Source organism: Pseudonaja textilis, chromosome 8 (genome assembly GCF_049901715.1).
Source record: "Pseudonaja textilis isolate UNSWEBS1 chromosome 8, rPseTex1.2, whole genome shotgun sequence".
Classification (NCBI taxonomy): domain Eukaryota; kingdom Metazoa; phylum Chordata; class Lepidosauria; order Squamata; family Elapidae; genus Pseudonaja; species Pseudonaja textilis.
Genome location: NC_141997.1, coordinates 28,257,495 through 28,278,039, shown reverse-complemented (window position 1 = coordinate 28,278,039; position 20,545 = coordinate 28,257,495). Strand labels below are relative to the sequence as shown.

General features: G+C 35.6%; 1 long non-coding RNA gene across 3 annotated transcripts in view; it reads left to right on the top strand.

Moving 5' to 3' along the window:
• LOC148125159 (uncharacterized) overlaps positions 1-20,545 on the top strand; it is a 258,785-nt gene that overhangs the window by 104,392 nt on the left and 133,848 nt on the right. For 2 of the 3 annotated variants that reach the window (XR_015744586.1, XR_015744584.1), the window contains one exon: positions 17,917-18,003. The exons of the other annotated variant lie outside the window; for it this stretch is intronic. This is a non-coding gene — a long non-coding RNA (uncharacterized LOC148125159). The remainder of the gene's footprint in view (positions 1-17,916; positions 18,004-20,545) is intronic. 3 annotated transcript variants of the gene reach the window in all.

Here is a 20,545-nt window from a genome sequence, read left to right as displayed (position 1 = left end):
CAGGCTGCTGTAGGCCCTGAAGAGTTCTTCTGCTTGCGGCACCAAAAGGAAAATAGCTGCAATTAACATTAGTGTCAACTACCTTTATGCTGGCTATAATTAAGTAGAGTTTGAAAGGGAAAAGCATACTTTACAGGTGTTCTCAGGTACAGAGTTTGCACAGACTAGGGCAATTTCCATAAAAATGTAATAAGCCACAATCTTTTACAGATAAAAGTGTGCCCTGCCTACACTAAATGTAAGCTGCTGTACTCACAATAGCTGTTGCAATCCTTCTCACATGATTTTGATGAAAACAAATAATAATACACTCCAAATGATGGAATAAAATAAAGAATGTTCTGAAATTGGGATGTATGAACCATGATAAAGATCCATAAAGTCCTCATGAATTAAACCTTATTTGGGTTTATTCTGTTTTTTTTAAAAAGAACTTCACCTGTTTCTTGTTTTCAGTTTCCTGAATTCATGTCATTTTAAATGCAATTTTCTTAACATACTTGTTTTTGAAAATAAATTTCACTGTTTCCTCCTCTTTCAGTTACTTGACCTGCTGTATACATATATTTTATGGTTCACTTTGTTAAATTTAATGTAACCCTTTTGATTGATGTTTTCTTTTTTAGAAAAATATCCCTAATATATGAAAATGTACATTCTTTTTGATGCCATTTTTCATAAATAGAACCTGGTTTTGAGTAGATTTTTAGGTGGAAAATGATGGATGGACTGAGTTTTAGTCTTTTTTATTGTCCTTCTGTAATGGAGTTCATTCTGATAGATTGTAGTTTTGTTTTAATTACTTATTAAAAAGTAATAGATGGCATTAAATTTCTTGGTCCTTCTTTCATTCCAATTTTAAAATTTCAATTTTATGCCACAAAATTCTGTAAGAATGAAGTACACATAAGGAGAAAAAGGAAGAGAAGAGATGAATTAAGAAGCTCTTTGGATGTTGTATCAAAAATTAAGTCTGATCCTACAAAATCACAACTTGGTAGATTTTCCTATATTTCCTTATGGCTAATGAATTAATTAAGCTAGGCATCAATTCCAATTAATGATTTTATGTCAACTTGTTGTACCTAAAATTAAAAGCCAAACCAAGATTCCTGTTTATTTCCAAGACTCAATCCACTGCTGTGTCAACTTTTAAGCTACGTGTTTCAGTAAAAATGGAAGATGATTTTTTAAAAAAGTCTGTATGTAATCCAGTGTAAGGAATTAGATCAATGGAATTCAATGAAACATTCCAGTTTCCTTTAGGAATGCAACATTTTATAATGCATATTTTTCTATATTTGTGTGGTACAGTGGCCTAGAAGTGGAGCTCTTCTTGATTCACAACCAGGAGGCTTGAGTAGCCTCTTAAGCAGAGGCTTGAGTTCAATCTTAAGTTTCTCTCTCTGGGCACATTGAGATTACATTTGCTGAATATACTCTACATTGGCAACAGGAAGGGCAGCTGGCCAATAAACATTCAGTCCCATTCATTGCCCAGACTCCATCCTGCAACGGATTATGGGGTCATTAAAAGAGGATGATGATCTGTCCATGATATTTGAAGAGCCAATACAGTGTTTCAAGAACCCATTTTCCCTGGCTTCATTTACCACATGAGTTTTGACAGTCACAGCACTCTTGAACCTATCTTCTTGGGTGTTAGCTATTCCTGCCAGCTTAGTATCATCTGCAAATTTGGTAAGTTCCCCGTCTATTCCCTCATCTAAGTCGTTAATGAAGATATTGAAGAATACCGGGCCTAAAACAGAACCTTGTGGCACCCCACTGCTTACTTCCCTCCATGTAGACTTAGACCCATTAAGGACTCCTCGTTGAGTACAGTTTGCCAGCCAATTGCGAGTCCATCTAGTGGTGGTGCTATCTATTCCATTTTTTTCTGGCTTACTAAGAAGTAGGTTGTGGTCTACTTTGTCAAATGCTTTGCTGAAATATAAATATATTATGTCCACAATATTTTGCTGGTCTAAAAATTTAGTCACTGTGTTGAAGAATGAAATAAGATTGGTTTGGCATGATCTGTTCTTAGCAAACCCGTGCTGACTGCTTGTTAGTATTCCAGACATTGACCACTCTGTTGCTGAAGTCCTATTTCCTGCAATCAAGAAATTGTAGGAGAAAAACTACAGTAGCCCAAAATTAGCACTTTTTCAGATTAACAAATGTTATTAATATTAATATAAAAGTGTATTACCAAACTCCTGATTTTTACTTGATTAATTTTCTTTCAGGTTTGGGTAAAGGCATTTCCTGTGGATTACCACACAATAGCAGCCACAACTGAATGCAGTCTAATTTCTGGGACAGTCTCCTTATCCTATGGCCTTTATTTAGCATTGAGATGACGTCGAAGAAAAATCAATTAACATCCTGTAGAAATAAACCCCCTGCACAGTGAAGCAAAATTGTTAAGAACCAGCAAAGAGATCTGATTTCTAAAGAGATGCTTATTTCTCTCAACAGTAATCAAAATAATAGGATAATTTTATATATACTTCCTCTGTACTTACACATTAATCCCTTCTAAAAGATATGAAGTTCAGATCCCACAATCATTTCTTTGAAGATACTGGCTGTATCCTTTGGAAACGGACATTCAAAATGTCTAGAAGCACCCATTTACTTATTGTTTTACTAGAATAGTTTTTCCCAACTCAGCAATTTTAAGAGGTATAGACTTTAATTCCCAGAATCCCCCAACCAGCAAATTCAGACAGTTAAAGTTATTTTAGGTTGCACTCAATACTGTATTTATAAATTATAAATATAAATGATAAAAATTAAGCCTTGGTCCAGGTTGGACTATGTGAGGTGTATTAGTATATTGTGCGGAATTCCATATCCTTCATCCGTAAAAGAGAAATCCACCTTGCCCTGTAGTCTTCTCTGGTCTTGTTTTAATTTTCTCTTTGCTACTCACCTATTCCACCTATCCTGATTTCTGTCTGCTTTCACTGAAATATTTTTTAAAGAAATGAAAGACAGCAGAGTAGCTTTTTCACAAAACTATGCTTATTGTCAGGAATACATATGCTGAATGTATTTTTTTTCCAAACTGAGACAAATATTATGGATTTTAATTTTTTGTAATTTACTTATTTATTTCCTTTATACCCATCATTCCCATTGAACAAGACGAAATCTTCATTCATCACATGATTTCATCGGAACCAAAATTTCAGTGGTAAATAAATAGATCTGGAAGGAACAAGACAAATATGTTCTTAAAACAGAAAATGCTGGTAGAAATTTTATGATTTATAGAATTCTGAGATAAAACAGAACCAATTGCTATCTGATTCTATGTTGATATTAGAACAAGCACCATTGAATTCAATCTTGTTTCTTACAATTATAACTGTGACTTTAACAGTGCAACCCTGCTTCTATCTAGAAGTAAGTTCTACTAGGTTTTAATAATTGATTAAAAAAGAGGGTATTGAATTGCAGCCAAAGAGAGAAATACTGTATTTGTTTTCTTGTAAATAAGCCTTTCTGAATTACTATATTTCCTTCTAAGAAGTATGTTATTTGCTTCTGTTGTAAAACTAGCATTTATATCTCAAAACTGTAAAAGTAGAAAATCATTTGAAATTTCCAGGATCTTTTACAAAAAGCATCCTAAATTTAGTCCTAAATTATTTATAGGTTCTGGTTTGGTATATATTCTGCTTTTGATTTCTCTTTTTTACTGTCCATATTATACATCTTATAGCTTTGTTTAGTAGCCTTTTTTTAAACCACCAAGTGTAATAAAAAATTAATTGCAAGTAATGTATTAGTCTTTTAAAATATATTTGTTTGCTATATTATATTTATAACTGAATGACCAATGATTTGCCAACATAAAAAAAATCCTAAAACAAATTGTGTTGTGAATGTTTTCCAATAGTAAAATAAATAATGAAATAAACTTTATAGTCAGGATTGTGCTGCTGTGTGGTACAAATATTAATAGTTTTGTTCAATTCTTATTTTATTTCACCTCTCCCCCAATACTAGCTTCAAAGTAAAACCTAAACAAGATTACACAGAATAACTTAGCAGGTTTACAATATTTAATGATCTTCCATAATTTTAATTCACAGAATCTCCTAAATGAAATCATTTAGCTTTCCCTCCATTTGTTGATCCACAAGTCATGTTAAATCCAGGTTGGATATTACTCATAGTTTTCTGAAAGTGCATTTATTATGAAGCATACATTTGTAAAATTATATTTTAATATATCTGTGCATGCATCACATTTTTCACTGCAGGTCAAACAGGAAACCCTGTGTCCTTTAAATATTTAGAATTGGAATTTCTTTCAGTCTCAGGAAGAAGATTTGAGATTTGAGGATTTCTAATCTGAAACATTTGGAAGGTTCACGATAGTTATCCCTGGTGCAAATTTACTAAATTGATGGTATAAAAAAAATAATGTCAAATAATTCAAAGTAACCACATGTTCCACTTCATTAAGCAAAATAAGGAAGTACACAAATATATTCAAAAAGGATAGACTGTTTTTTCTATTTAAGAATTCTGAAGTGAGCCAGTCATCAATAAATGCAGATTATCTTTTTAAAAAAGCACTTTTGAAATGTGTACCTTTTGAACCAAGAAAATCTCCAGTCTTTGGAATATGAGTATTTTGTTGCTGAAGGTGAAGTATTGTATTATTTTTTTATTTTTAATTTGAATCTTCCTATGAGGTATTTTAGCAAGTGTACCATCTATATTCCCGGGTTATGGATTGCAACAAATGTGTACTTTTATGGTTAGAGTAAACACAAGATAACCCATCTGTTTCCAAGTCCAATCATAAAAGATGTTGATATCCATGCTGATAGGAACATCTACTGGAAAGCGGGGGAGTCATTCAAAAGTGTGATTGTGCAAGAGAAGTCCATCCTAGAAAAGAAATTGTTCCTTATATACAGTGCATATTTGGATTATATATTTGCAGCCAATCAGTAGGCAGGCCAATGAGAACTGTAAGGAAGCAATAACAGAGGGACACAAATGTTGTGCTTTCCTTTATTGTTAGATGCTAATGTTTTTTTAAAAATAAACTTTATTGAATTTTTATTACATTAAAAACATAAAAAATATATCACTCAATAACAGCTATTTGTGGTGCTTATCATATAACAATCATTTGTGCAAGATTTACAGCTATTAATTTGTGCATAATTATATTCTTATTCTATCTATATTCTATATTTAACAATTATCTATCCTTAATCTGTCTCTGATCTACCCAGCTATATTGTTAGATGCTAATGTTAAATAAGCCAACATTTATTAGGTTTGCAATTTGGAAAATGTCTGAGATATCCCATTTTCTTTTTAATCACAATACTTAGAAAATGATAAATATTCTCAAGTTTTTCTCTGAATAGTGATCTTCAAAATACTCTGGACAATGCCACCTATAATATTGAGGAAGAGACAAAATGGCCACCAATGTCAGTTGCCATTGGCAGAGGTGTCAGCTATAACCATCACTGTTAAATGTAAGTCACTATTGAGAATATCTCTCTTTCTCCCAAGAAATATGATCTCTTTAGTGTCACATTTCATAAAAAGATGGAGAAAATTTGCTGATTTATGCAGAGCATGGCTGGTAAGAGTAAATTAATCTTTAAATGTGCTAAATAGTAGTTTAAGGTATAATGGGAGAAGAAGAGGTGACATACCTCCAGTCCAGGTGACATACAGGAATACGTGAAGAACTGGTGCCAAGTTGCTCTCCTGAATCACTTCAAAGGGTGGTTAGTTGTAACAGCAATTATTCTGAAACACACCTCAGACAAAGGTTTGTTCATGCTGGGTTGCTGATGCTGTCTCACAGTGTGTTGTTGGATGTAATCCACTAGAACACAGCTGTCAAACTCTTGGCACTTAGGCTGGATGTGTCACACACTGGCCACACCCATGCCTGCTTTAGCAAAAGGGAAAAAAAGTCCCGAGACATCATGTGACTCTGCCGTGATGACGTGAGTTTGACACTCCTGCATTAGAATGTTGAGGGATGGTGTCACTACTGTAGAAGGGATTAAGGAGAAAATTAGATGGTCCTCTTGATCCTTCCTAATAAATTCCTTCTCAGTGAATCAGATTATTTCAGCAGCAATCTTATGGCCCATTACTTGGTCCTGAATAACTTTTAATATAAATAAAAATTTAGGAATAAACATGCTAAATTAAATTTCTGAATATTCAGAAGTAATAAATGTTTGCTACAGTGGCCATGCATCCTTTATCATAAAAGACAATCCTTTATTTAAGAAAAGTGTGCTTTAGATAAGATTTTTCAAAAACCCATTTTTGTCCTTTATTTTGATAGTTTTAGTGTTTGAATTACTAATTCATGCACAGTCTTTCAAATTCAAATGAAAAAATGTGGAAATTATATTTGCCTTTATAAAATAATTTTACATATATAATTTGACTTTTGATATTTTTTAGTAAAATATACATTTTTATACAGTTTTTCTTGATTTTCCTCTTGAATTTTCCTCTGCAAAGCAAAGTTATAAATATGAAGAATTAATTTGTTGCATCATTTTGATCCTCTTTCAGACTTTCCCCTTTTTCAGGTTTTGTCCTTTATTATTTCCAAGAAAAATATGGTCGCTATAATTTACACTTATAAAATGCATAAAAAGGGTAAAATGTCTTCCTGATGAAATGGTTATTTGTTCATTGGGTGGGTCAGCAATATAAACAGAAACCTTTTAATTCCTCTTTTCCAAAATCTACAAGCCTCATCTCAATCTAAATGTGAACAAAATGAATAAGCCCAATTATAAAAAAAAAAATCTCCATCAGAATTAAGCAATAAAATACCCCATTTATAATCTATGAAAGCTGTATTACAATTGTATACTGGGCAATTTGGATGTGCATATGTGTCTGTTTTACTAGCACTGAGAAAACAAAATGTAGTGACAACTGAGAATCTCCTGTAATGTAATGCAAAGGAAACCCAAGCAGCCCATTTCATTTTTGGTCTCCACAATTAAACTTTATTTAGCAAAGATGAAAAAAAAGTCTGCTATATAACACAAATGTCTTCTATAGAGTATCAAGCCAGTGGTATCTTTGGCTCAAAGAAGCTTAGCTTTCATTTAGCTAATGACCTCTTACTTGATGACAGGACTTTTCTCAGCAGAAGAAATGTTTTGTGACTCTAAATTACCCTTTTCATTTTACATACAGCTTTCCATTTAAACCAGTGTGATTTGTGAAGACTTACAGAAGAATGAGTCTATTTTTTTTTCCATTTTGCGGAAGATATCTGAATGCTATCTCTGCCTTTGGGATGAGAACAGAAATTTGGTTTTACTGCTACTTTCCATTCCCTCTGGATTAACTTCCGCTTTCTTGTCTTCCTTTTTAAAGTTGAGCTGCTAATAGAAAATGACCTGTTTTTGGATAATAATAGCCAACTAAAAAACCCTTTGTAATCCTTTTTCTCCCTCTGTCTTAATGTTAATATATTGTAGGACTCTTGTCTCTTTGTCAGTCACATGTTCTTTTCATTTAAGGAAAAAGGCAAAGTAACCCTGGACTGATAATTCAACATGTTACCCGAAGTAACAACAGGTCAGAAACTTCTATAATTGAAGTTCAGGGGCAGCCAAGGGGAAAATCAAGATGGCAGCCTCTCCTGAACAACCATAGTCCTGACCAGTAAAAAGAGCTTAGAGTTTGATTGCAAAGTTGTGCCCATCATTTTGATTTCTTTTGACTTGGCCATCCATCCAAAAACTTGTCTGAGGTCTAATATGGTATCTGGGAAACAGTGATCCCAATTATTGATACCAAACACCTTATTTTTTATTTCTGTTAATTTAAAAAGAAATAAAGGGGAGGTTAGAATTTTTGGATAAGATCATATTTATCTTCAACATATGGAATATATCAATTCTTTTAAAAAGGAATAATTAAAAAAAAAGATACAGACTATCTTTTTGTTTGGGATTGAATTCATTTCTAAAGCTTAGCTATTAAGGCAGTGTTTATTCAGCAAGGCTAGAAGACAAAGGAGGAAGAAACTTTTCCAGCTTGCCTTCAAAATGGATATTTTATGGGTATCCACATTCTCCAAGACAGACATGGTCCATGACAAGGCTCATATATATCCTCAAATTTCCAAATGCAGAGTACACCCCAAAATGTTGGAAGACACTTTGCTACAATATCTACATACACTTTTTAATTTAGTTTTTTTAAAAACCTCACTTTTATTACTTTATAAGTAACTCAAGATGGCAAACATAACAATTTTTCTTCCTCCTCCTATTTTCTCCACAACAATCATCCTCTGAGGTGGATTGGGCTGATAGGGAGTGACTGGCCCAAAGTCATCCAACTGTCATTCATGTCCATGATAGAATTGGAGTTTCTTGGTTTCTAAGCCAGGACCTTAACCACTATACCAAAGTGGCTCTTATTTTGAAGCAGAATGATAATAAAATATTCAAATCATTCTTTTTTCAAAAGCAATAAGAGTATTACAACCTAAAGCAGTATTGTGATATATGTCAACTCATAAAGCATTCCTGGCTTGCTCTTGAGTTGCCATAAGAAGGAGGAGGGGAGATTTGATGGAGTAGCTCATTGCTACGACCAGAAGCACATTCCACGCATACCTTTCTCCAGATTGTGTCTCAGGTTACCAAGCCCCAGCCAGAGAGGCGTGTTTTCCACAGCCCTTGAAAGTGTTTCATTGGAGAATGGGATTTATGACCCACCCTGGGAGGAGGGGGGAAACAGGGTCATAGGTGGGCAGTAAATTATGTAGGGCAGAGCTGACTGCACTTGGGATAAGTGCCAACATGTTGCTCCTAATAAATAATTGGATTTCTTTTGAAACTTGGCTTGAGGCTCATGAATTAATTAGAGCATCCATTGGAACCCTGACAATATATCGCCACTTCAGTTATGTTAACAATATTGTAACACTTCCTAGGTTTAAGTCATTCCTTTTAATGCCTTGGCCTAAACAAAACCAAATAAAATATCTGACAAGTTGCTCTTATTGCCTTGCTTCTGGAGGTACAGTAGATTTCTATTTCTCAGACAGTGATATTCCCACAAGTCAGGGTAAATATCTTTTAAAACAGAATAATTTCAAAGTCTGTCTGCTTTATAAACCAATGGGATTCTGTGGTTCATATGAATCATATTTAGTTTTTCACTGGGCACACCCAAAGCATTTCATTCTTTGCCTTTTTTATTCTCCCCCACTTGTTTTCCCCCTCTACGAGTGCATTTGTGAATAAGGGAAGCTTCTTTAAAACTGTAAGGAGAGTTTATTTCCCCATCTTTCATATGGCAAAGGAAAAAAATAGACAGGAGCAGGCATTTTTGTTCAATATTTCCTATGGGATTGATTGAAATTAAAGTCTGCTTCTGAAAATCTTCAAAAACACAGATAAGGAAGGTTGCTTAGTTGGTCAGTTGCTTGGTTTTTCCATGGGACAATATCTTCTAATTTCCTCAGGGTCTTCCTTCTCTTCATAAGCATCTACCGGGCCTTGTGTTCAGTTTTTCTTTCTGAATATTTTCTTTCATTGTATTTGAGTTTAACTAGAACATAATACATACAGTTCCAGGGTGGGTATAACATGTCACAAGAGGAGATTTTATTTTGTTTGTTCTTTTGGCTGTTTTTCACATATAAAGAAGAGTGTGGGGATATGTTCTGTTGTGGCTCTGGGCTTGGATTCAGATCCTGTGACTGATATGAGTTCAAGTGAGGAGGACATGGCAGAAAAATATGTGCCGGCATGGCTCAGTGATTGGACTAGTAACCAGGATGAGGAGATGGACGTGACAAAGGAAGACAGACCTGATGTATTAGAATTGTCAGGACCTTTGACCTCCTCTGGTTCCTTATCTGATCAACAGCCAGGAATGGCTGACAGGGAAGTTTTGAGAGAGTCTTCTAGTGGATATGAGAACTTGGAAAATTTGTGGTTAAATGTAAGGAACAGAAGATGTTTGAGAAGGCAAACTCAGCTGGAACGAAGGAGGAGGGCGAGTCAGTAAATTAGCACGTTGCCTCAATGAGTATAAAAGGACACAGCTGGGCTGGTAGAATTTGCCAGGAACAAAGTGACTTATTGAGTGAGGACGTTACAGCAAGAAGCTCTGAGACTTGAGATTTATTGCCAGGACTGGTTTGCCAGAGAGAGTAAAGATTTATGCTGTGGATTGAGATTTCTGCCAGCCTTTATCTTGTAAGACTTCTTTCTGTTTGATTTAATTTTGAAATGGCTGCTTTCTGTTTTGTTCGTTTGAATTTTGAAGGGGAGTCATAACATGTTCTGAATGAGGCAAGTTTGAAATAAAAAGTCACTAGAATGAGATGTGCTACAGTACTTCTCTGTATGTATTTTATGAATATATGGTTCAAAATGAATAAGAAGCCATGGCAATGCATGCTATTGCATGCTAACGACTTTCATAGTCACAGTGTGGATGTTTTATGAAGTATAAGTAGTAAAAGATACTAGGCAGGGGTGGGATACGACAGGGTTAACTACCGGTTCGGGATTTATGAGGTTTGGTGATTTATGATGTGCTTCCCTGCACACTGCAAGTGCGCACCTGTAAATCATCATCACCTGTAAATTGTCATCAGCATACTGCATGCAGAGAAGCAGCCTTTGGAACAGCCCTCTTTTCCTGCTTTTTTAACTGCAGCTGTGCCTCGTTCGGCAGCTGAAGTTGAAAAATCAGGAAATAAAGATCAGGCAAGAGCCTAGGTGGGCAAAAACATCAGCAGACATAGAACCGGTTCTATGTATGCTGCTCTTCAGAGCTACCAGTTCTACAGAGGTGGACAGAACCGGTAGAAACCCATCCCTGATACTAGGGAAGTGGGGACCTCAAACAATTGGCACTTTTGTTTTTCAACGTTAATGATTAAAATATGAGACAACATTATTCCTCCTCCTCCTCCGCTTCTTTATATTACATGGTGACATTTATGTCCTACCTTTTCCTCAAGGAGATTTAAAAAACAAACAAACATGGGTATGCTATTTTCTCTCCTCTGTTTATTTAGCCTGTCCTTTTTACTGGATCTGGGCTGAAAGAATCCACATGATTGCCAGATGGGAGGAAAGGGTTAGAATTTTGTAGATCAGATATTATTATTATATACTTAAATGTATAAGCCACAAACTCCAGTGGACTCTGGGCAGTGTACAAAACTAAATAAAGTCAAATCATCTAAAAATATTAAATCAAACAGACAGACCAGACACTCTATGATAGCTTTAATTTATCATAGACTAATTTATATCCCAAACCATGTCAGATAAAAAAAGCCACTAGTTTCTTTTTTAAATTTGTGTTATTATAATAGATGAAACACAAAGAAAAAAACCCCCAAAATTAAAATAAACCCATCCATATACTACACACATATAGGGATTCTCCCTTCAATCTCCCCAAAACTCAATAACTTCCTGACTAAGTTATAACTGTTTATTTGTATATTTATCTATATAGCTGCCCATCTCCCCAGCACATAACAATCAAATAAAATAGGCAATATAAAACTAAGAAAAATGTTAAAAGTCATATTAATATATAATATAAAAACAAAAATATTAACCCCATGTAAAGGGGAGATAATTGAGGGGTTTATGTCTTTATTAATATTTCCTAATTATGTGCCCATTATCAAACACACTCATAATCATATCTTGAACTGCATAGACAGTAAGAGGTATATTCAGTGGTGGTATTCAGCAGGTTCTGACCAGTTCTGGAGAACCAGTACTGGAAATTTTGAGAAGTTTGGAGAACTAGCAAATACAACCTCTGACTGGAGATTTTAAAGTATCCTTCCTCTGCCATGCCCACCAAGCCACACCCACAGAATCGGTAGTAAAAAAATTTGTATCCCACCACTGGGCGGATTGGCCTTTGATTACTTCATCCCTTGTTCTCAGATTCCTGGAGTCTGTATTTTCTTTTGTTCCTCATGGGAAGAGCCACTCCAATGTGAAAACAAATGTTTACAAAGCAAACACCCATTCTCCCTTTTAATCTGAACTTGCTGGCATTTAGAAAAGTCTCTAAGACTAATTGAAAGAATGGTGGCTTCCCACTCTGTAGTAGGCTATGGCTGTTATCAAATGAAAAAATCTCTATTAGTGTTTTTATTTGTTTTTTCTTAATGTTATATTTTTAAATTGTTTTAATCTTTCATTACAGCATTGGGGCATATGCCATTTAGAGTCCTTTGAGATTGAATAAACATCTGTTTGCTGGGAATGTTCAAAGTCTGACCACTCTTACAATGTACGCAACCATCTCTTTGAATTTCTATATAGCTGTACCTTGGGCTTTGGATAAATCATTCAGCAGACTATTCACCAAGGACATTCTGAATCTGGGAGGAAACATCAGTCTTAGTAAGCATAATTAAAGAAGCATAATCATGTAGTGAGTTTGGTCTGCAGGATATCTTTGGCTTTGTTGGGTTGGATGGCATAAGATAATGAAGTGACCCCAAATAAATAAAATACATGATTGCATGTAAATTTAAATCCCAAGGACAAGAACTTTTCACATGGTTAAGAATAAAAGACGTGTAACATAAAAAGAGCTCTCCTTTTGAGTCTTTTGGAATGCAGTAACATACAAGAGTTTGTAATTATCTCCAGGAAACAATGAAATTATAGCAATTGGTCTGAGTATTCTTGGTTATGTTTATTGTCTTTAACATAAATGCAAATAAAATTAACAAGAGACAGAGAAAGAATGCTGCTTTACAACATTTTTCCCTCTTAAACAAATCCATATAATTCAATTGTATTCCAAATAGCTTAATGAAATATTGAAGTATTTCAGATAGGAAGCTGATGGTAGAAAAAGAATCAAAGGGAAGGAGTCACAAAATGTAAAATGGAAACTTTCATGTTTGCATTCAAAGCCTGCCCTTGCTCTTAAGACAGATATTGGCTGGATTTACACATTGCCCAATTCATTTCAGCTACAATTTGGTAAATATCTAACAGACAGATTTATCCATTATGGTACAACAAAGCCAATGAATAGTATTATGAATTAAGATGCTTTATGAACTTGCTGGAAATTTTGAGAACTATCTTGAGCTTGGCCTGCCTTTGCACTGGCATAGTACAGTTTAGAGGTGGTTTGGTGGCCAAAGGCTGCCCTTCTGGGGACAGGATGGTAAAGACTGAAAAGTGGCTGGTGCCAGCTGGGGATTCTGGGAAGCTGAAGTCCAAACATCTTAAAGCTTCTGAGATTGAGAAACACTAACCTGGGGCATACATGACAATGTCCACGTGCCTTTTCCCTCAATGTCAGGAAACCATGATGCCATAGTTCAAGAGGTTCCAATATCTGCAAGAAGTTACTAACCCCTTTGCTTATTGTGATATTGGGTCTTCACTTGTCCTGAACCTTTTGTTTTACCAGCCTATATTTTAATTTTGTTAGCAGATCTCTGTGGAAGCTAATCTTAAGCATCATGTGGCAAAAAGGGTAGAAGGTACTTACATCTCATCATAAGCCCTCCAGCCACTGTAACTTTTTAATTAGGAGTGTGCCCTATCAGCTTTGAAGGTAATCTGGGCCTGGCTTTGTTAAATGAAGATGGAAATACACATGAAGGAGGAGTGAGCACTATCCTAAACCGTTGCAGCAATGTTAAAATAGAAATATAATTGATAATATAATACAAATAAATGATTAATCTGACAATATTACTTTAAAACATCTCTTTTTTTCAGCTTAGCTCCAAGGCCTAGTTTGCAACATAACCCAACTCCATACTGAAGTAAATTATTATAAAATTTATCCTATTTCTATTCTTTCCTTGTCCAGTTATTTATTACATTCTTTTGTTTAATCTGCATTCTATAGCTTTCTGTAGGTCAAGACCCGGCATAAAGAAATTATCCATTTATCAGATATCTGTCATGAGCAGTGGGTGATTATCTGAATAGATCTACAGAATGTTGGAACAATAGGAACATTAGATGTGCCCAATCATCTTTAAGGTACTAGCTATTCCTCATCAAGTGGGGAATTTATAGCCTGCCAGGTGTTGCAGAACTGCAACCCTCAGCTTTTCTTATTATTTCTATCCTGGTGAGGTACACTAAAATTTGTACTTCTAGATTATCTGAAGGATCAGAGGTGAGGTTTTTTTTTTTTAGTCTTGCTCTAAACTAGTTAACATTGAAGTTGTGTATAGAGCTACTTCGGAGTAAGTGACATCAAACAGATCAGAAGACCATGGTAGGCCTGTATCTTTAGTTATTTGAACTAAGTAAATCAGATAATACAGTCTCTAATACTAATCTGGAATAGTATTAGAGACTCTATTATCTGATTTGTGAAGTTATTCCATGGTGGCCTAATTGGTATCTTATTTAACATTGCTGATTAATAACCTGTAGGTCAGGTTATAAAATCAACATACTTTTTCAAATCTAAATGATGTTTTTTTCATTTATGCATGAGAGTTATGCTTGGCACATTTGCTTAGAACTTATTCAGTGGAAATGTGTTTATCAATAATCAGATTATATTCCTGTTTAAATAGCATGATAAATGACATGCTGTTCATGATCTTCCTGGTGTTATGGTATAAAAGCCATGATAGTGTAGTGGTTAGAATGCAGTATTGCAGGCTATTTCTGCTGACTGCAGGCTGCTGGCAGTTCAACAGTTCAATTCTCACTGGCTCAAGATTGACTCAGTCTTCCATCCTTCTGAGGTCAGTAAAAAGACGACCTAGATTGTTGGGGCAATATGCTGACTTTGTAATCATTTAGAGAGGGCAGTAAAACATGGTGAAGTGATATGTAAGTCTCAGTACTATTGCTGTAATCTCACCTCCTGTAACCGGATGCCCCCGCAATCTGTCATCTAAATAATTTTCAAAATGGCTGAAGGGTGTTGCAATCTGATACATCTGGAGCAGAGGTGGTATTTAGCAGGTTCTGACAAGTTCTGGAGAACCAGTAACGAAAATTTTGAGTAGTTCGGAGAACTGGCAAATATCTCTTCTGACTGGCCCTACCCCCATCTATTCTCTGCCTCTTCAGTCCCAGCTGATCGACTGGGTCTTCTTTTGTTTCCCTGCACAGGAGAACGGAGCTGGAAAGCAGGTTAGTGCAGTGGAGAGGGAATGGGATTTTGCAGTAACCTTCCCCTGCCACGCCCACCAAGCCATGCCCACAGAACCAGGAGTAAATTTTTTTGAATCCCACTACTGATCTAGAGGACGTGTCATTTGTAACTTGTAAAGTAAATTGTAGTTCAATTTACTTTGCTTTTTATCACTAAAGTTAATTCTTGCTGTACAAGCACTTTGGCATGTCACATTCCCTTTCTGTCATCGAGAAGTCATCTGGATATTTGTAGTTCAGAACTGGTGGCCTTAATATGACATGAATTGCTTGTCTTTCTCTCTTACTGTAGCTTCCCAATCTTGAAGTGCCAGATCTTGCCCAGTCTGAAGTAAGGGGAATATTCAACTTTCACCAATTTTAATTGCATTTAACCTTTCTTCAGGTTAAAGACATAGAATTAGATGATCAACTGCATTTATTTCAGTTGCATATAGGGCAGCACTAAAAGCCCAGGTTAGAACCCAAAAATCAAATTGCAAGGAGGTGGATTTTAGACTAGGTTGCAATAGATCTCTATTGGCAATGCATTAATTTGAGCTTATGGCTGAGTAGTTTTAATAAAACAAAATTTAGTCCCAAATATATAAACCCCTTGGGTTCCTCACATACAGTTATCTTTATTTTTGAACATTTAAAAATTCAACTCGACTGTATACAGCTTAATTAACATGAGGCTTCCTTAGGCAAACATGTACTAGATTTGGCCTAAAAGGAATTCTAATGGAAATGTTAAATAGATTGTTTGTTGCAATTTTGAAGGTAGCAATAGAGAATCTGGTGGGAATTGAGTATTAGAGAAAACTAACCTGATTTATGTATTCCGGAATAATGCCTCAGACAGCACAAGATTTAGGCCTGCAAGCCAAACATAATTAAAGCAGCTGATTCTCCACTCCCTCACCCCAGGCTCTGCTTGACAGTGTAGTCTAGACTTATAAACTGAAAAAAAAAAAAAAATACTTGGAAGAAGTATAAAGACCAGGCAAAGAACCAGGTGTTCAAATAGCTGGGAGAGTTTGACAATGTCCAGCCTCCCTTCTACTTCATTCAGAGACAAACAGATGCCAATTGCCACCATTATTTGGGGTTTTTTTGTGGATGGATTTTATTCCAGTGTAGACTGAGTCTGTATGTTTTACTTATGTCATATCTGAGAAGTATGGCAATCTTGACTTGGTATGCAAATCACTTTCAGCAACACCTCTGCTCTGTGGCCTTAAGAAACTATAAGCAAAATAATTGTAAACATTTGGTTTTTTGACTCAGTTCTCAGCTTTATGGCATGGATAAACAGTGAGCTGAACTACAGAGTTCTTTATACCTTTTCTCTTAGTATAATATGATTACCTGGGAAAGTTGTGTTTTCTCCTTTCCTTTTCTCCTGTGTATGATTTGATAAGACCTGATATGCCAGCTGTGGCTGCTTCTATCCCCCTCAAGGTCAGAAGATGAAGAATCAAATGTACTTTTTAGGCTTCCTTTGATGGGAGGAGATTGTAGATATCCTTTATCAGAGTCACTGAGGATTGGAATGATCTTTTAGCCAATGACCCATATGTTTCCTCCTGATTGTCTTTTTCTTTCTCTCCTTCAACAGTTCAGTTATAATCAGTTTCTAGGGTCTGCCCTATCTCTCAAGATCATTTTTATAGGGAGCATTGACTACGCCCAGTAGCCAATATCTCAGCCACATCACTGCCATTAAACTGAAATAAAGCTGGACTTGGGACCCCCAGCATCTTTTCACCCATGGTTCAACAAACATAGCTTAGCACAATGTGTATGAATCAACCCTTCATGTTCTCTGAGCAGTCTGTTTGTCTGAGGGAATTTGAGTTCATTGTTTTTGTTTAAGGAACATACTTTATACAAGAGCTAAAGATAGCTGTAGTTGCTGGAAATCTATATTCTCTGCTCTGTTTTGGGGGGAATCTTCCAAAAGGGCTGATAGAGACCAAAGTATTACCGAAGTAACGTGAACACAAGTGGCCGTTCAGTTTTAGATTAGAAAAAGGTCTGCAGGACTTTGTAGGACTCTTAACACTAGGGAGCACACTTTCCTTAAAAATAAGACTCACTTGCAGAAATAGCTGTGAGAAGAGTCAAAGGGAAATCCAGGCCAGTTCCCTTTCAAAGCTGCAATTTGGCACTGCTCTGACCAATGTTCTGTTGTTGAGAATGACAAAGCATCCAGATATGATAGTGCTAATGGTAAACAATGGCAGCTTCTCCAGGGCTTGAGGAGAAATGTTTTATTTATAGTTTGGTGCACAATTCAGGAACAGGAGTTGATTTTATGTAGTGTATATTGTTTGAACTTTTCACCCTGCCTTTGAAAGTGAAAATTCGCATGGCAAATGAGTCTTTAATTTGGCATTATGGTTCTTGTAAGAGTGAGAGATTTACAACTACTGAACAAGGGGACAGAACATTTTAAGTGAGTGAAAAGAAGAATCTATACTTTGTATTGATTAATTCATTATTGGTAGTATTGTGCTGCTACCCAAAATGGTTCATTTATTTCTTACATATAGCAGATCAATGTTGTCATGTTTTATTGCTGGAGAAAGTCCATCCACTAAAGACATCTGGCAAGTCACTCTTGGATGAAGAATGTGGATGAAGGTTATGGGTCTTTGATCTGATTCAGTAAGGTTCTTTTTAATTATTATGTAGAAAGTTGATCCTCTTTTCTATTTCTCCTTGTTGTTAGGAAATGACTTTGGGGCAAATTCCAGGGTCTCCCTCAACTGATGAGAGAAAGGCCACCAAACACAACAGGGAATTACAAAATATTCGGGTAAGTGGAGTGTTATACAGTGCCATTTAATGTCTAAATATGAGCTCCGTTCTCTAAAACAAGTATGAATAAATGCTTCCAATGCTTGCACTGCCATGAGAATAATCTGTATGGGGATAGCGGTTAGGGCCAGGACCCAAAATGTGTGAGAATTTTACTTCTCTGTCATATTTTATATCGGAAATGCATCTCTCCCTTTATCTTATAAACCAAAGCACTTAGGCTGCAAGGAAGAAACAAATGTCTTTCAGTAGATCTCTTGCAGAAGGCTTTGGAAATTAGGTTGCAAGCAGCATGAAATTAGATGGAGGGTTGCTTCTGGCTTTAGGACCACATTTGGTTCACTCTTGATCTAAAACTATGAAGCACAGAATCTGAAATTACTTAGTTACACTATTGCTTCTAGTTAGCTTATTAATACAAGGATTAGAGGCATTGTTGGAATGTTTTTGTTCTTATGATTTTTGAGTTTGGCAATTCAGATGTTTATTAATTACAGTTAGATTTTTGTTGCTCATGTATAACTGGTTAAAGGTGTAGGAAAACCACTTGTAAAAGGATATGCTTTTCTTTAATGGAAATCAAAATTTCTACCAAACAAGGAAGCAGGACAATGAAACAGCTTTCAAGAGCCACTTTAATCTAATGGTTAAAGCAGTAGGCTGGAAACTGGAAAGCCCTGAGTTCTAGTTTCACCTTAGCCATGAATGCTAGCTAGGTGACTTTGGGCCAGTCACTCTCTTTCAGCCCAACCCATCTGACAGGGTTATGGGGAAAATAAGAGGGGGAATGTATGTTGGATATGTTCTCCAACTTGAGTTATTTCTGAAAACTCATAAAGGTGGAATATCTATCTATCTATCTATCTATCTATCTATCTATCTATCTATCTATCTATCTATCTATCTAAAGTTTTCGCGGGTACTTATATGTATGGTATTCAGCTTTGTTCGGGTATTTTCCCACGTCATTATAGTTGCACTTTTAAACTTGTAGCAACGTTTTGGCAGAATCTCATCTGCCATCATCAGGCTTCTGTATTGTGTTTGTCTATGAGTCAGACTTTTACAGTTGTTTCAGTTTTAAATTTGGGGCTAGCCTACTGCTGTGCCAGAATGGTTTTTTTCTTCTTCCTGATTGGTTGGGAGTCTTGGTCTGTGTTTATTGGTCTTGGAGTTTGCTGTGTTCTGCTTGATTGGCGTTTCTAATATCTTCTGTCTGTTTTGTGGCTTTTTTTGTGTCTTGATTGGCTGGCAACATTATGTTCCTGTATTGGAGGCTTTTAGTGCAGCTTGGCTCTGAGTAAATGGACGGCTATCATTTGTTAGGAAGCTAAGTTTCATCTGGGTGCCTGTTTGAGGTGTGTTTGAGCTGGAGGTATCAGGGGGGATCTGTTTGTGCCCAGGTGTTTGCCTGAGTAGTGGTGTGGAGATTTTTTTGTTTGTGAGTGCAGGCTTCCAAATAATTGTCAGTCTGGTGGAATCATCTCTTCTATTCATGATTTCAGATCTTTTTTCAATCTCTATGGCTTCTCTGATAATTCTGTGGCTGGGGTTTTCTATAGTGGCTAGGGAAACGTTGCTACAACTTTAAAAGCACAACCACAATGACGTGGGAAAATACCCAAACAAAGCTGAATACCATACATGTAAGTACCCGCGAAAACTGAAGAATATATATATATATATATGAATAAATAAGTACAAATAATGAAAATAAGACCCTTCACAAGGCACACACACACATAGTTCAGGAAACTTTTACAAAGACTATTACTTAGCTTTCTATCTTGCAACCCATTCCCATTTTAGAAGAGCACTTGTATGTGGAGAATAAGAGGAGAGTGATTTTGTATGGACCTTCAATTGAATGGAGCACATTTTTGATCCTACAGCGTAGCTCATTCAGTTCATTTGCTCCCCTTCAATTAAACCAGTGCTAGAATCATTGTGCCCTACATTTTACTATGATTATGATTATATAATAGCATAGCCAGTATAACTCTTGTCTTGTGCTGATTTGAAATTTAGCACAACTGTGCTTTTTTTTAATTAATAGCTTTTGTTTTGAACTTCCAACTTCCCTCTGTGATTTTTTTTTTTTAATCCATCATTTTTCCAGTCACCTGAGATAGAACTGTTTTACCCAAACAGGCTGATAGGTCTTGCTTGTCAGACAAATTCAATTTTAAATTTGCAGTAGAAATTATAGTAGGAGTAATAAATCATTCCTGCAACCTCAACATTAATGAGAAAATCAGAGCTAGAACTTTCTCTTTCAATAAACGAAATATAGATTTTATTGTTGTTTGTTACTATAATTAGTATGTTTCCTATTATTATATATTGTATATGTGTGTATATGTATGTGTGTATATATATATATGTGTGTGTGTGTACGTATATAGTGTGTGTATGTGTATAATGCATATATTTCATATATTAATCTATTTCAAATTCATTATGTCTGATTTTTAGGTTCACCTACAATTTATTTGCTTCATTTGTTTTAGAATGCAAAATAGACATTACGATTTTCAAAA